Raw genomic sequence first — 14,937 nt, 5'->3', positions numbered from 1 at the left:
CCAGTCACTGAAATCTTTGTATTTGCTCTGATTCTTGTGTCCTGGATTCCCAGAATCATTTCAATGAGTCTCCCTTTTCCTTGAAGCTGGCTAGAGTTGGGTTCCTCTCAATTTTGATTCAGAATGGGTTCTCGATCATCACGATCATTGTATACCTCCCAGACACAAACAGATGTACCCATTTGTTTCAGCACCATTATGAGTTAAACCCTTTATTCTTTAATGAGAATAGGGTGTGCAGACCACCAAATACAGTTCACCCGCATCCTGGGAGGAGTGCTCAAAGGGTGAGTGAATGTATGTTAGGAGCGGCCTTACTGATTCCTGAACCACTCTAAGCATTTACACTGCCCGTGCCAGGCCAGTCCTGTAATTTCCTCGATCAAAGACAGAAATACAGCCTCAGGAAGATGTCACCCAGGATCCAGGTCTCTCTAGATGTCCTTATTGTGTTCTCTTTAAAGGTTGTATAGCAGTGGCCTCTAGAATCCTGGGGGAGTCAGAGACACACACCATTGAGCATGAGCCCTTACCGGTGCCTCCCCCCAATAGCCAGAACCAGAACAATTTGTTTTATTTCCCTCTTTTGGTAAGTATCAAGGGGTTTTCTCAGCAGCAGGGGATAAGAGAGTTCAACCAAAACCAAAGAGGGCCAAGACATGAGGTTGCCATGAGGAAGGGTGTGGTGAGTGGAGGACTGGGAGTTGGGGAAACAGAGGAATGAAAAACAACAAAGGAAACCAGAAGGGAAAGAGACACGTGTACCCCAATGTTCATCACAGCACTGTTTATAATAGCCAGGACATGGAAGCAACCTAGATGTCCATCAGCAGATGAATGGATAAGAAAGCTATGGTACATATACACAATGGAGTATTACTCAGCCATTAAAAAGAATACATTTGAATCAGTTCTAATGAGGTGGATGGAACTGGAGCCTATTATACAGAGTGAAGTAAGCCAGAAGGAAAAACATCAATACAGTATACTAACGCATATATATGGAATTTAGAAAGATGGTAACAATAACCCGGTGTACGAGACAGCAAAAGAGACACTGATGTATAGAACAGTCTTATGGACTCTGTGGGAGAGGGAGAGGGTGGGAAGATTTGGGAGAATGACATTGAAACATGTAAAATATCATGTAAGAAACGAGTTGCCAGTCCAGGTTTGATACATGATACCGGATGCTTGGGGCTAGTGCACTGGGATGACCCAGAGGGATGGTATGGGGAGGGAGGAGGGAGGAGGGTTCAGGATGGGGAACACATGTATACCTGTGGTGGATTCATTTTGATATTTGGCAAAACTAATACAATTATGTAAAGTTTAAAAATAAAATAAAATAAAAAGAAAAACAACAAAGTCCTACTGTAGAGTGTAAGGAACTATATTCAATATTCAGTGATAAACCACATGAAAAAGAATAAGAAAAAATATTTTTATGTGTATACCATAATTTTAATGTGTATCACATTGCAATGCAGCAAAACTTAATGCAACACTGATGATCACCCACACTTCAATATAATATTTTATTTTTTTAATTTTATTTAATTTGTAAACTTTACAATATTGTATTAGTTTTGCCAAATATTGAAATGAATCCACCACAAGTATACCTGTGTTCCCCATCCTGAACCCTCCTCCCTCCTCCCTCCCCATACCATCCCTCTGGGTCATCCCAGTGCACAAGCCCCAAGCATCCAGTATCGTGCATCAAACCTGGACTGGCGACTCATTTCATACATGATATTATAAATGTTTCAATGCCATTCTCCCTCATCTCCCCACCCTCTCCCTCTCCCACAGAGTCCATAAGACTGATCTATACATCAGTGTCTCTTTTGCTGTCTCGTACACAGGGTTATTGTTACCATCTTTCTAAATTCCATATGTATGCGTTAGTATACTGTATTGGTGTTCTTCTTTCTGGCTTACTTCACTCTGTATAATAGGTTCCAGTTTCATCCATCTCATTAGAACTGATTCAAATGTATTCTTTTTAATGGCTGAGTAATACTCCATTGTGTATATGTACCACAGCTTTCTTATCCATTCATCTGCTGATGGGCATCTAGGTTGCTTCCATGTCCTGGCTATTATAAACAGTGCTGCGATGAACATTGGGGTACACGTGTCTCTTTCCTTTCTGGTTTCCTCAGTGTGTATGCCCAGCAGTGAGATTGCAAGAACAAGTGTGTCCATAGTTCTCCTCACTCCCTGTTTCCTTCCTTCTGACTCCTGCTCCTTGTTTTCTCTGTAGAGAATGCTGGTTTTCCTCCTGTATCCCCACAATCCATACTTTATTTTTAAATTTTATTTGTATTGGAGTATAGCTAATTAACAATATTCTGAGTTTCAGGTGGACAGTAAAGGAACTTAACCATATGTATCCATGTATCCTGGTCCCAAAGATACCCCTTCCATCCAGGCTGTCATATAAATGAGCAGAGTTCCCTGTGCTACACAGCAAATTGCTGTTGGTTATCCATCTTAAATAGAGCAGTGCGAACAACACGTTCTTGAAGGCTTAACTCACAAACTCTGTGAAACCTCCTTTGGCCTATACTCACCCTCCTTGGCCACTCCAGGCTTGGTTGGGTAACATAATCTGGTTCCCCATCCCCACTGGTCAGTCCCTAGCCCTCATCACCCCTCGTAAGTCCCCAGTGCCCCAGTGCAGATCACCTTGAGATGCCATTTGCATGGAATACAGTGCAGTTCTGCCTAGAACCAAGCAACCCTCCATATGGCTCAATGAGCTTGTGGTTTTGGAATTCCTCAAATTCCCTCTCTTCCTCAAAGCCTTCTTTGAGCCCATCAGCCTGCTCTGAACTCTCTCAGGGAGCTGACATGAAGCCTCCACCCTGGACCGGGGCAGAGGAGTCACTGTGCACCCTTTATTCACCTTAGTATCCAACCTCCCCACAGAGGGGACATGTACCCCAACTCACAAAGGAGGCACCTGGCCAGAGCAAGGGGAAGATGCAGCTGAGTACTAAGCTGACCATGTAATTTATCATCCAAACCAGAAAAAAACTTGAGAAGGGAAGGCAGACTGTTAACTAATGCCGGGACATCACACTGGGAATGCCCCCAACCATTCTCCTTGTAAGATGGCCTATTTCAGGGACCGCTAGAGCTGACTTCCATGTTCATTCAGCTAAAGCTTCAGATTGAATTGAAGCTCTTTGAGGACTGAGGACCTTAGTGTTCCCCTCTCCTTGTGACTCCCACCATGCCAGCATGGTGTGGCGTCTCCATATTTATTTCAGGAAGATCAGTGTCCCAGACGGCACTTTAATCTCAAATGGTTGGTTTTCTGGCAGTCATTGACCCAGCCACAGGTCTCATCAGCATCTGCAATGGTGTGAGATGGCCAGTATAGGGCACCCTCCTCCCAACAGCAGCCCATGGGTTGCTGCAAGCCCCAGTTTGAGAACCACCCCTCAGTGTTGTCCCCTCACCTTGAGGATGTAGGCTCGTGCAGGCACCGGGTAGTTGATGCCATTGATGGTGAAGATAATAGAGGGCAGGATATTACCGCAGAACATGAAATGTAGTGCTGTTAGAGAGAGAGGGAGAGAGGTTCATCCTGGAGATCCATGTTGTGTGTGGAGACTGGGAGTGACCCTGGGGCATGACCCTTCACCTTCGAACCCCATGACGTGGCACTAATGAGCTTCTGTATGTTATTGACCAGTCTTCTTGGGCCTTTGATCAGTGCTGTTCCGGTGTCCACAAAGGCCTCACAGCCTCCAGAACAAGCAATAACCTTTCTTTTCATGGAGATGCTGAGAAATAGTGGAAGAAAGAGGGCATCAAGGTCACTCTGAGTCTCACCAGAGCTGCCCCCTTCCTGACTGTCTCCTAAACAGCCCTTTTTCTCTTGCCTTCTTTTTCTTTGCTCTGGACACAGCACCTTTCTTGACATCCTTGAATGCAGTACTTGAATACATCAGGATCTTTTGCACCTTGACAGAGGCTGGTCTTCCTTCCTAGAAGACTCCACTCCACTTTGACTAGCAAATTTCTTCTCATCTTCCAGATTCCACCTTAATTATATGGTTATCGGGAAGTCTTTTCCCCCGTGTATATCAGTCTCCTGTCTTGGTCACTCTCTGTAAACCCTTCCTCATGTCTGCTGCTGCTGCTGCTGCTAACTCACTTCAGTCGTGCCTGACTCTGTGCAACCCCATAGACAGCAGTCCACCAGGCTCTGCCATCCCTGGGATTTTTTGGGCAAGAGTACTGGAGTGGGTTGCCATTGCCTTCTCCTCATGTCTAGCATGTATCAAAGTCACAATTCACTATGTGGGTGAGTCACTTCATGTACATCTGCCTTCCTAGATGTGAGGGCAAGTTTTATTCTTATTGTCTCCCTGGCACAAGTGCCTGGCACACAGTGGATGCCCAATGCTTGTCTGTTCAATGACTGAATGAAGACTGAGAAAACAATAAGAAACTTCCAGAGAGCTGTATCTGGTGGGGAACAAATAACGGATAGCACACAGAGTGAAGAAGGAGATTCACAGGGGCAGCAGATCTCATAGTAGGGGGAGAAAGGGGCTCCTCTGGGAGAGGGTGTCTCCCAGAACTGCTCCTAGAACCAGCTCAGACCCTGAGACCCTGACCAGGAAATATATAACTAGCCCACAGAAACTCCAAAGGACAGGTCAGCTTTTGTCTGACAGTCTCACACAGAAACCTATCAATTGTGCCTCTTGTCCTCAGGTCACTCCTGGATCCCACCTTCCTGATTCTCTTATAGACCCCCCCACTGTGTGCCCAGGTATGTGGGGTGTCTTTTTTATTAGTTGCTTTCACGTCTTAAGACTGCAGCCAACCTCTCTCCACTGCTGGGTAGCTGCTCCCTAAGGAGACCAGTTTTCCCCATTTGCTCAGAACTTTCCCTGTTCTTAAACAGACGTTTATCTGTACTGAGAACTTCCTATGTCTTTGGTATCCCTGGATTGTTGGTCATCTTATCATAACTCTGTCCAGGCTGCTGAAATTCTCCCTGATCGTCTGTTCACCACACTGTAGAGTCCTCTAACCATGCTCCCCATCTCAAAGGGCAGTGGATGCTGCTCTCTCCCAGCTGCACAGACCTCTCTGGACCCTTTTAGGACCCTGGTCAGAGCCATGCTCAGAAGGCCTGGGAATTATGAACCCATGGGTTTTTTGTGTATCTGTGTGCTTGTGTGTTTGTTTGTATGTGTCTCTGAGTGTGGTTGTGTGTCTCTGACTACCTATGCATGTTTATATGTGCCTCTGTGTATGTTTATATGTCTGCTTGTGTGTTTCCATGTGTCTGTGTGTCTGTCTGTGTCATTGTGGGTGGTGTATATGTCTGTGTGACTGTGTGTCTGAGAATGCATTTGTGTGTGTCTGCCTGTGTCCATGTACAGTAGTGGGGGGATCATTTGGACTGACCCTCAGAGGGAGAGGCTTACCGGTCCATGTGTACACTCCAGTCGCCTACTTGAATCAATGGTACCAGTTGAGCTCTGCCTTGTAGTAGTGGTGGTCCACCCAACCAAACATCACCACATTGCCCTCCCGCTTGTCTCTGTAGAGAGAAGAGAGGGGGGACCCTTGGACGACAGTAAAAACAGCACTGTCTGAGAGCTGTGCTTGTCCACCCATCAAGGCCCTAATAAGGTCCCCACGTACAGATGCAGAAATAGCGTCTAGGAGCGATTGAGATCTGGACTGAGGTCTGTTACTGGCTAGTGAGTGGTACAGAGGAGGTTAGAAGCTGAATCACTTGGCTAGGATCCACCCACTAATGTCTTCTGAAGATGCTCTGGGCCTCCAGGCACCTGAATGCTCAGACACACTCGGAGGACAGGGTGCTGAAGTGTTTTGCTTTCCCCTTATCCACCTTGTCATTTTTCAGGAAAATCAAGGCCTGGGAGTTCTAAGGGTGTGGGTTCAGGTCACCAAGAGTTGGCTCCACTGGCCTGTGACCTCTACTGTCCAAAGGGCCCCACACTCAGAAGGGACCCCCAACTCTGCTCTCCCTGTCTTGAAATGCATAATATTTCTTGAACAAGAGTTCCAGAGTTTTGTGTCCCACACTCTCGTTTTTCACTGGAACTTACAAATTGGGTAGCTGGTCCTGGGCTCCCAGTGAAATGCTAATGAGGAAGGAAAGATATCCACCATCCTTCTCCTTAGTTCTTTATCAAATACACAAGCAAATCCTAATGCCTTTTATTCAACATGCTTCCTGTTGCCTTCCATTAGCCTTCCTCCTCACACACCCATGGAGAACAATTTACTGATCTTGAGCCCAGGAGCAGGGTGTGTTCCAATAAAATGTTATTTATAAAAGCCAGTGGTGAACCCAGATAGGGCCCTGGGCCGTAGTTATCCTGGGTTAGATTCTCTCTCAGGATACTTCTTTATCAAGTGTTCTATAATATTCGTGCAACTGAAAGCATCTTACAGCTAATTTGGATAAAGTGATTGTCCATCTCAGACTTACTTGCTCAAGTAGAAGGCAAAAACAGGCTCAGAAATGGCACCTTCATTCTTCAGGTTGTCAAAGATGGGGATGGCTCCAGAGAAGGACATGTTTGGGTAGTTCAAGCCCAAGATGCCATCAAAAGGTATACCCTCAAACCCAGATTCTGCCAGGCTTATACAGAACGGCTGGTCAGTACTTACAAGGTCCCCAATCTGTGGGAGAGAAGAGTGTTCCCACTTACAGATACATGAAGTGGGCTAGAACTGGGCTGGGGTGCATTGCCACTAGAACCTCAGAGAAGAATTGAGGCTTGGCTCTGTCTTCAGTGGCCCACAGATGGTTAGACCAAGCTGGGAGGGGAATTTGGGTTCCACTTGAGAGAGGCTGTGAATTTTAAAACATCTGCCCCTCTGAAAAACACCACCTGAGTGAGTCAAATTGGCCTCGTGGCTTCTGTACAGGTGTGGCAACCAAGTCAGGCCAGGACCCATTGGCGCTACCTTATGGGCAAACTGAGTAGAGAAAAACATAGCCTTCTCTTTGGCATCACTGTGACCTGATGACAAGAATGGACTGCATTCTCTGTAATGTACTGTGGATTCTGCATCTGTCCAGGAAGACAGAAGCCGAAAACACAATCTTGCTGGCAGGGTTCTATGAAAATTACTGCCTGGGGAATTCACCTTTGGGGATATGTGTATTTTTCTGTGAGTGTGTATGAGAGAGAAAAAGAGAGGGGGAACTACTCAAGTATTTGGGGGGAGGCAGGCCATAGGTTAATTAGACTCTCAAGGGTCCTCTAGAGTGAGAACTCATTTATCAGGCCCCTTGACTTCTCAGGCCTCCAGTTTCCCACTCTGGATACCTGAAGCCCTTGACTACCCCCTGGGTCCCCAGATCAGTTTTATCCTGTCCCCAAACACCCGACAGCAACTTCAGTCCTGAAAAGCCAGCCTAACTCCACCTTTTACCACATGTGTGCACTCAGTAAGGCCCTTGCTGTCTGCACCTCAGTTTCTTCATATGTCTCATGAGCTAATCAAAGTAACTGCTGTGTGGAGCTGTTGCAGGACTAAACTGAAAGCGCCTGGAACACTCTGTGAATATGTAAGTGGGTGCTTTTTTCCCCCTCTTCTCACTCCAAGCAAAATGACCCTTGAACTGCTCATGGGCAGTGGAGCTGCAAGTCCACACCTCAAGCCACTCTCTGGGTTAGCTAATCTGTTTGCTCATGTGTCACCACGGGCACTGTCTCCCCAGATGCAGGATCCTGTGGGTAAGATGGCCAATATCTATGGGAGTTAGGCTAAGAAGGGTCCTGCATCTCTTTTGCAAGCAGGGATCACTCCCTAGCCAGTCCTGACTCAGCATTTGTTACCCAAACTGTGTCATAAACAAGAAGTCCTTTCATCCTTCCAGTATGGTACTTGATGTTGAAGACCTTTTGGGTATGCTGGAAGGTGGAAGACCAAAGATGTATGAACATAACCTTTGTAGCTGCAGACACAAGAGATGAGTGTCAGTCATCAGGTGCCAAGGGTGGAAACAGGGCAACAGGGCAAGTGAAGGATGGTTCTGGTAGGGGGTGTCTGTACTCACCACAGGCTAGACTTAGGCAAAAGATGGAGGGCACCCACAAGTCAGATGAGCCTATGTCAAAGACAACATGGAATTCCTGAAGGGGTTCCAATGGTGATGTTACCCACGTAGAGCATCTACAGTGAAAAGGAGGGAGTAGGTTAGTACAGAAGTGGCTACCCTCTATTCCCACACTGATGCCTCCCTCTGGGTGTCACATATCTCTTGAGATCACTTTCTAACCACCGTGCAGCTCACAGACTTTGGTCACAGAGATGTCTGCATTTGATATATTTTTCCTGTGTTATGTTGTATGCAGTATATTGATTCTATGACCAGGCATTGAAGTGGTACCTCCTGCATTGGAAGCGCAGAGGCATAATCACTGGGTCTCCAGGACCACTAGACACCCAGGGAAGTCCTGGTGACTTCATTTGAGAAGGTCTGTAGTCTCTTCAATCCCAGCCTCAGCGCCCCCTTCTCCAGGAGGTCCTTCTGGATCAACCCCAGCCACTCCCTCTATCAGACCACATCCAATCAACTCCACACAGGTGACCCTTTCACTCGACATGTATATACCCTTTGCCTATCTCTCAGGCTGGCATGGGCATTCTTGAAGACAATTAAGCCCTTTGTCTAATCTAAAAACAGTAACCACAGTGTTAGATTCTTATGGCCTTACATGGAATATGGGCTCAGTAACTTACTGCTGTGGTTCTTGCATCTGTGGAAACTGAATTCCTTTGCCAGGGGAGTCACAGTTGCTTTGCAGTTGGTTCTACCTTTTAATCGTTGATGGCTCACTCTTCATCTGTAACTGAGTGGTTCACATAGCTTGTAAGGAACAATCACCCTCAAACTAATGACACATCTTTGACACAGAAATGGATGTTTACCTGCCACCTGATAATTGCCGGGCTCAGTCACCAAGACCAACAGTTGAGGATGAGAGTGCCTTCTCCTCTGGGTGGGGTCCCAGTTTTCCAGTGTCTCTGCCTCCTGCATGAACCCCAACCCCAGCATCCCACCAGGCACCTCCAGATGCGCCTCAGTGCTAAGCTAGAGTACCAGGGGGCGCTGTGGAGCACCATCCTCCCAAAATACTCACATCCATGATGTTTCTCAGTGGGTGAATAGTTAGATTTGAGCCACAAGAAGAAATCTGGAACAGCCGGTAAGCATGTACCTTCACAAAATTGTTCAGCGTGTTTTTTCCACTGCAGGTTTTTCTTATGGTCTTCACTCGCCTTAGAGGTATTCTTTCACGGAGCATTTGACAAAGAAAACAAAGAAGATGCTAGAATTAGCTGTCAGTGTTAAGGTATAACTGTCATTGTAATGGCCCTGTGTATTTTCTAATCATTTTTATGAGGCACATTATTATCAGAATTTAATTCATATGCCATGGCAAAGACATCCCTTTGAATACAGGTTCTGTTCTGCAACCTTGGGTAAGCCATATGACCATGTGATGTCTCAGTATCCCCTTCAGTAAAATGGTGGAATGTAACAATATAAACCCTCCAAATAGAATATCTTGGGGATAACTGAAGTGATGGATATAAGGTACCCGATAAATAGGAAGTCTCAACATGACAGCCATTAGCATTGCTGTTGCCATCCCACACTATCCTTCTCATAGAACCTCAGGGAAGGAGGTAGAAGGGGGACTCTTATCCTCTTTTACAAGGGAGCAATTTGAAATGCAAGAAGTTTCTGAGTTGGCTGTGGTCACACTGCTTGTCAGATATAAAACAGTGTATATAAAACAGTGTATCTTTCTCCAAGTTGAAAGGCTTAGTTTCATTTCCCTTTCATTTCCCTTTCACATCTATACATGGCCACTGGAAAAACCATAACCTTGACTACATGGATATTTGTTGACATAGTAACGTCTCTGCTTTTCAATATGCTTTCTAGGTTGGTTACAACTTTCCTTCCAAGGTGTAAGTGTGCTTTAATTTCATGGCTGCAATCAACATCTGCAGTGATATTTGAGCCCAGAAAAATGAAGTCAACCACTGTCTCCACTGTTTTCCCATCTATTGGCCATAAAGTGATGGGATTGGATGCCATGATCTTAGTTTTCTAAATGTTGAGCTTTAAGCCAACTTTTTCACTCTCCTCTTTCACCTTTAATCAAAAGGTTCTTTAGTTCTTCTTCACTTTCTGACATAAGGATGGTGTCATCTGCATATTTGAGGCTATTGAAATTTCTCCCGGCAATCTTGATTCCAGCCTGTGCTTCCTAAAGCACAGTGTTTTCATGATGTTCTCTGCATATAAGTTAAATAAGCAGGGTGACAATATACAGCCATGACATACTCCTTTCCTATTTGGAACCAGTCTGTTGTTCCATGTCCAGTTCTAACTGTTGATTCCTGATCTGTATATAGGTTTCTCAAGAGGGAGGTCCGTTGGTCTGGTATTCCCATCTCCTTCAGAATTTTCCTCATTTTATTGTGATCTACACAGTCAAAGGCTTTGGCATGGTCAGTAAAGCAGAAGAAGGTGATTTTCTGGAATTCTCTTGCTGTTTTGATAATCCATCGGATGTTGTCAATATGATCTCTGGTTCCTCTGACTTTTCTAAAACCAGCTTGATCATCTGGAAGTTCATGGTTCATGTACTGCTGAAGCCTGGTTTGGAGAATTTTAAGCATTACTTTACTAGCGTGTGAGATGAGTGCAATTGTGCTATAGTTTGAGCATTCTTTGGCACTGCCTTTCTTTGGGATTGCAATGAAAACTGACTTTTCCAATCCTGTGGCCACTGCTTAGTTTTCCAAATTTGCTGGCATAGTGAGTACAGGACTTTCACAGCATCATCTTTCAGGATTTGAAATAGCTCAATTGGAATTCCATCACCTCCACTAGCTTTGTTCATAGTGATGCTTCCTATGGCCCATTTGACTTCACATTCCAGGATGTCTGGGTCTAGGTGGGTGATCACACCATCATGATTATCTGGGTCATGAAGATCTTTTTTGTACAGTACTTCTGTGTATTCTTGCCACCTCTTCTTAATATCTTCTGCTTCTGTTAGGTCCATACCACTTTTGCCCTTTATTGAGCTCATCTTTGCATGGAATATTCCCTTGGTATCTCTAATTTTCCTGAAGAGATCTCTAGTCTTTCCCATTCTATTGTTTTCCTCTATTTCTTTGCATTGATCACTGAGGAAGGCTTTCTTATCTGTCCTTGCTATTCGTTGGAACTCTGCATTCAAATGGGTATATCTTTGCTTTTCTCCTTTGCTTTTTGCTTCCCTTCTTTTCACAGCTATCTGTAAGGCCTCCTCAGACAGCTGTTTTGCTTTTTTGCATTTCTTTTTCTGAGGATGGTCTTGATTCCTGTCTCCTGTACAATGTCATGAACCTCTATCCATAGCTCATCAGGCACTCTGTCTATTAGATCTAGTCCCTTAAATCTATTTCTCACTTCCTCTGTATAGTCCTAAGGGATTTGATTTAGGTCATACCTGAATGGTCTAGTGCTTTTCTCCACTTTCTTCACCTTCAGTCTGAATTTGGCAATAAGATGTTCATGTTCTGAGCCACCCTCAGCTCCCAGTCTTGTTTTTGTTGACTGTATAGAGCTTCTCCATCTTTGGCTGCAAAGAATATAATCAATCTTATTTTGGTGTTGACCATCTGGTGATGTCCATGTGTAGAGTCTTCTATTGTATTGTTGGAAGAGGGTGTTTGCTATGACCAGTGCATTCTCTTGGCAGAACTCTATTAGCCTTTTATATATATATATATATAAACAGATAAGAACAGATTTATTTTAAGACCATATAAACATCCTAAACAGTTTCACAAAGTCCAATAAAATTGCATATAAACAAATCAAACACAATTTCACTCAATAGCTCTATTAGCCTTTGCCCTGCTTCATTCTGTACTCCAAGGCCAAATTTGCATGTTACTCCTGGTTTTTCTTGACTCATACTTTTGCATTCAAGTCCCCTAAAATGGAAATGACATCTTTTTAGAGTGTTAGTTCTAGAAGGTCTTTAAGGTCTTCATAGAACTGTTCAACTTCAGCTTCTTCAGCATTACTGATCTGGGCATAGACTTGGATTACAGTGGTATTGAATGGATTGCCTTGGAAATGAAGAGGTATCATACTGTCATTTTTGAGATTGCATCCAAGTACTGCATTTCAGAATCTTTTGCTGACTATGATGTCTACTCAATTTCTTCTAAGGGATTCCCGCCCACAGTAGTAGATATAATGGTCATCTGAGTTAAATTCACTGATTCCAGTCCATCTTAGTTCTTGAATTCCTCGAATGTCTATGTTCACTCTTGTCATCTCCTGTTTGACTACTTCTAATTTGCCTTGATTCATGGACCTTACAATCCAGGTTCCTATGCAATATTGCTCTCTACAGTATCTTATTTTGCTTCAATCACCAGTCCCACCCTCAACTGGGTGTTGTCTTTGCTTTGGCTGCATCCCTTCATTCTTTCTGGAGTTATTTCTCCACTGATCTCCAGTAGCATATTGGGCACCTACTGACCTGGGGAGTTCATCTTTCAGTGTCCTATCTTTTTGCCTTATCATACTGTTCATGGGTTCTCAAGGCAAGAATACTGAAGTGATTTGCCATTCCCATCTCCACTGGACCACATACTGTCAGACTTCTCCACCATGACCTGTCCATCTTGGGTGGCCCCACAGGGCATGGCTCAGTTTCATTGAGTTAGACAAAGCTATGATCCATGTGACAGATTGGCTGGTTGTCTGTGACTGTGGTTTCAGTCTGTCTGCCCTCTGATTCCCTCTCTCACTCTCATTGCCTATCCTCTTATTTGGTTTTCTCTTACCTTGGACGTGGGGTATCTCTTCATGGCTGCTCCTGCAAAGTGCAGCCGCTGCTGCATACCTTGGAAGTAAGGTAGCTCCTCTCAGCTGCTGCCCCTGATTTGGACGTGGAGTAGTTCCTCTTTGCCGGGCTTCTGCACTGCCGTTGCAGATGCCATGCATCTGCACCGCCATCGCAGCTGAGGCGAGCAATAATTCAACAACTTATTGTTCCTCATATTGTTTCTGTTATTGTGACTTAGTCATATGTATGTTAACAAGTAAAAGCAAGACAATAATTTAAACTAATGTTTTGAACTAAGACTTTCAGTGGCTAGAAAAAATAATTCACACATAACATAAAAAAGTTTAATTCAAACTGTGCTGTCTTAAATCTTGAACTGAAAGCATAAGTTTGTACCAACTAATTATATTCCTTTTTATTTTAATTTTTAAGGAAAATGGGTACTTCCTACACTGACCACTGTAAAGCCTAGGAGCAATGACAACTTGATAACAGTGACTATTCTGAGGTCTAACATCTAGTTTCTAAATACATTTCCCATCAGACAATGCATGGTTTCTTAAAGAGATGGCTGATTTCAGGACTGGATAAAGAAATGCACAGAATAATCTTGGGAATCTTGAAGGACCAGAAAGCTGAGGGACTTCAAAGACCAATGGGGACTGGACAGAAAGTTAAGGAATCCAAATGAAAAGGCCAAACACCTACCAGTTTTTGGGCAGAATGATGTTTCTGCTTCTCAACACACTGTTTAGGTTTGTCATAGTTTTCCTGCCAAGAAACAATCACCTGATTTCATGGCTGCAGGCACCCTCCACAGTGGTTTTAGAAGCTAAGATGAAGAAATCTGTCACTGCTTCCACCTTTTCTCCTTCTATTTGCCATGAAAGATGGGGCTGGATGCCATGATCTTAGTTTTTTAATATTTAATTTTAAGCTGTCCGAATGTGTTTAAATGTTAATAGGCAACATCTAATTTGTCAGTGTGATGGATTCCTAGGTCACCAACTCACCATTCTGAGCACTGAGAAAGGAAAACAATCATCAATATTTACGCTATTTTTGTTTCTGTTAAACTTAGGTTATGTAACTGCAAACAGTTCCAGGAAAACAAGCTAGACTGCCCCTTCTGGGGGTGATGAGAGAGTGATGGAGAGCAGCTATAATACAGATGGAACCTCACTCACTGGCCTGCAGCTAATCTCCTGCTGTGGAGGTCTGGTTCCTAATAGACCCAGGACTGGTACTGGTCCTGACCCACCGTGCTGGTATTGTGGACTCCTGCTCTAAACCCAATAGTGGGACATTCTGTAAGACAAACCACCCTGCTTCTGCCCAGTTTCTGAACAAATAAATGGCATTAAACGTGGGAGAGAAACAGTTATTTCATCTTAAAAGAGAACAACCAAGTGCATTATATGAGTACATTCTTTCAATAAACTGTGAAAAGACACCTCCTTTTTTAGAACCAGGGAAATTTGCACATGGACTGGACACAAAATATTCATTTTATTGGGAAAAAAAGAGCATTTTTTTCATATCCTATCATTCTACCAAAAATACTCATTATACACATTTTGTGAAATGTTCATCTTTTCCCAAAATACTTCAGGAAAAATAAATAAGGGGTAAAAGACAAAATGAAATGATGGTCTCTCTTGAATTAAAAGAGATACCTGCTACATGATTCATAGCTGCTATGGATGAATTGTGTCCATCCTTGACTCCCAATGTGATGGTATTAAGAAGCAGGGTATTTGGGAGGTACCCAGGTTGACATGGGGTTTTGATGGTGGTCCCTCATGATGGGATTATCCTCTCCCTCTTTTTCTCTCTTATTCTCCCTCTTCTTCCTTCCCTTCAACCACCACATGTGAGAACATAGCAAGAAGAGAAAGACTGATGCAACTCAAGAATGTCTTCACTGGTAATTCAATTGGCCATCACTTCATGTTGCAAAGTCTCCAGTCTATGACAACCTGTGAGACTAAGAGGTTAGTTTTGTAGTTATTTATGCCAAATATGAAATATAGGGTTCATG

General features: G+C 43.9%; 1 pseudogene; it reads right to left on the bottom strand.

Moving 5' to 3' along the window:
* Positions 1-342: 342 nt before the first annotated feature.
* On the bottom strand, positions 343-13,066 carry LOC113885997 (annotated as a pseudogene).
* Between the last annotated feature and the right edge of the window lie 1,871 nt (positions 13,067-14,937).

This window comes from Bos indicus x Bos taurus, chromosome 29 (assembly GCF_003369695.1).
Source record: "Bos indicus x Bos taurus breed Angus x Brahman F1 hybrid chromosome 29, Bos_hybrid_MaternalHap_v2.0, whole genome shotgun sequence".
NCBI classification, from domain to species: Eukaryota; Metazoa; Chordata; class Mammalia; order Artiodactyla; family Bovidae; genus Bos; species Bos indicus x Bos taurus.
This window is presented reverse-complemented; position numbering and strand designations above follow the sequence as displayed.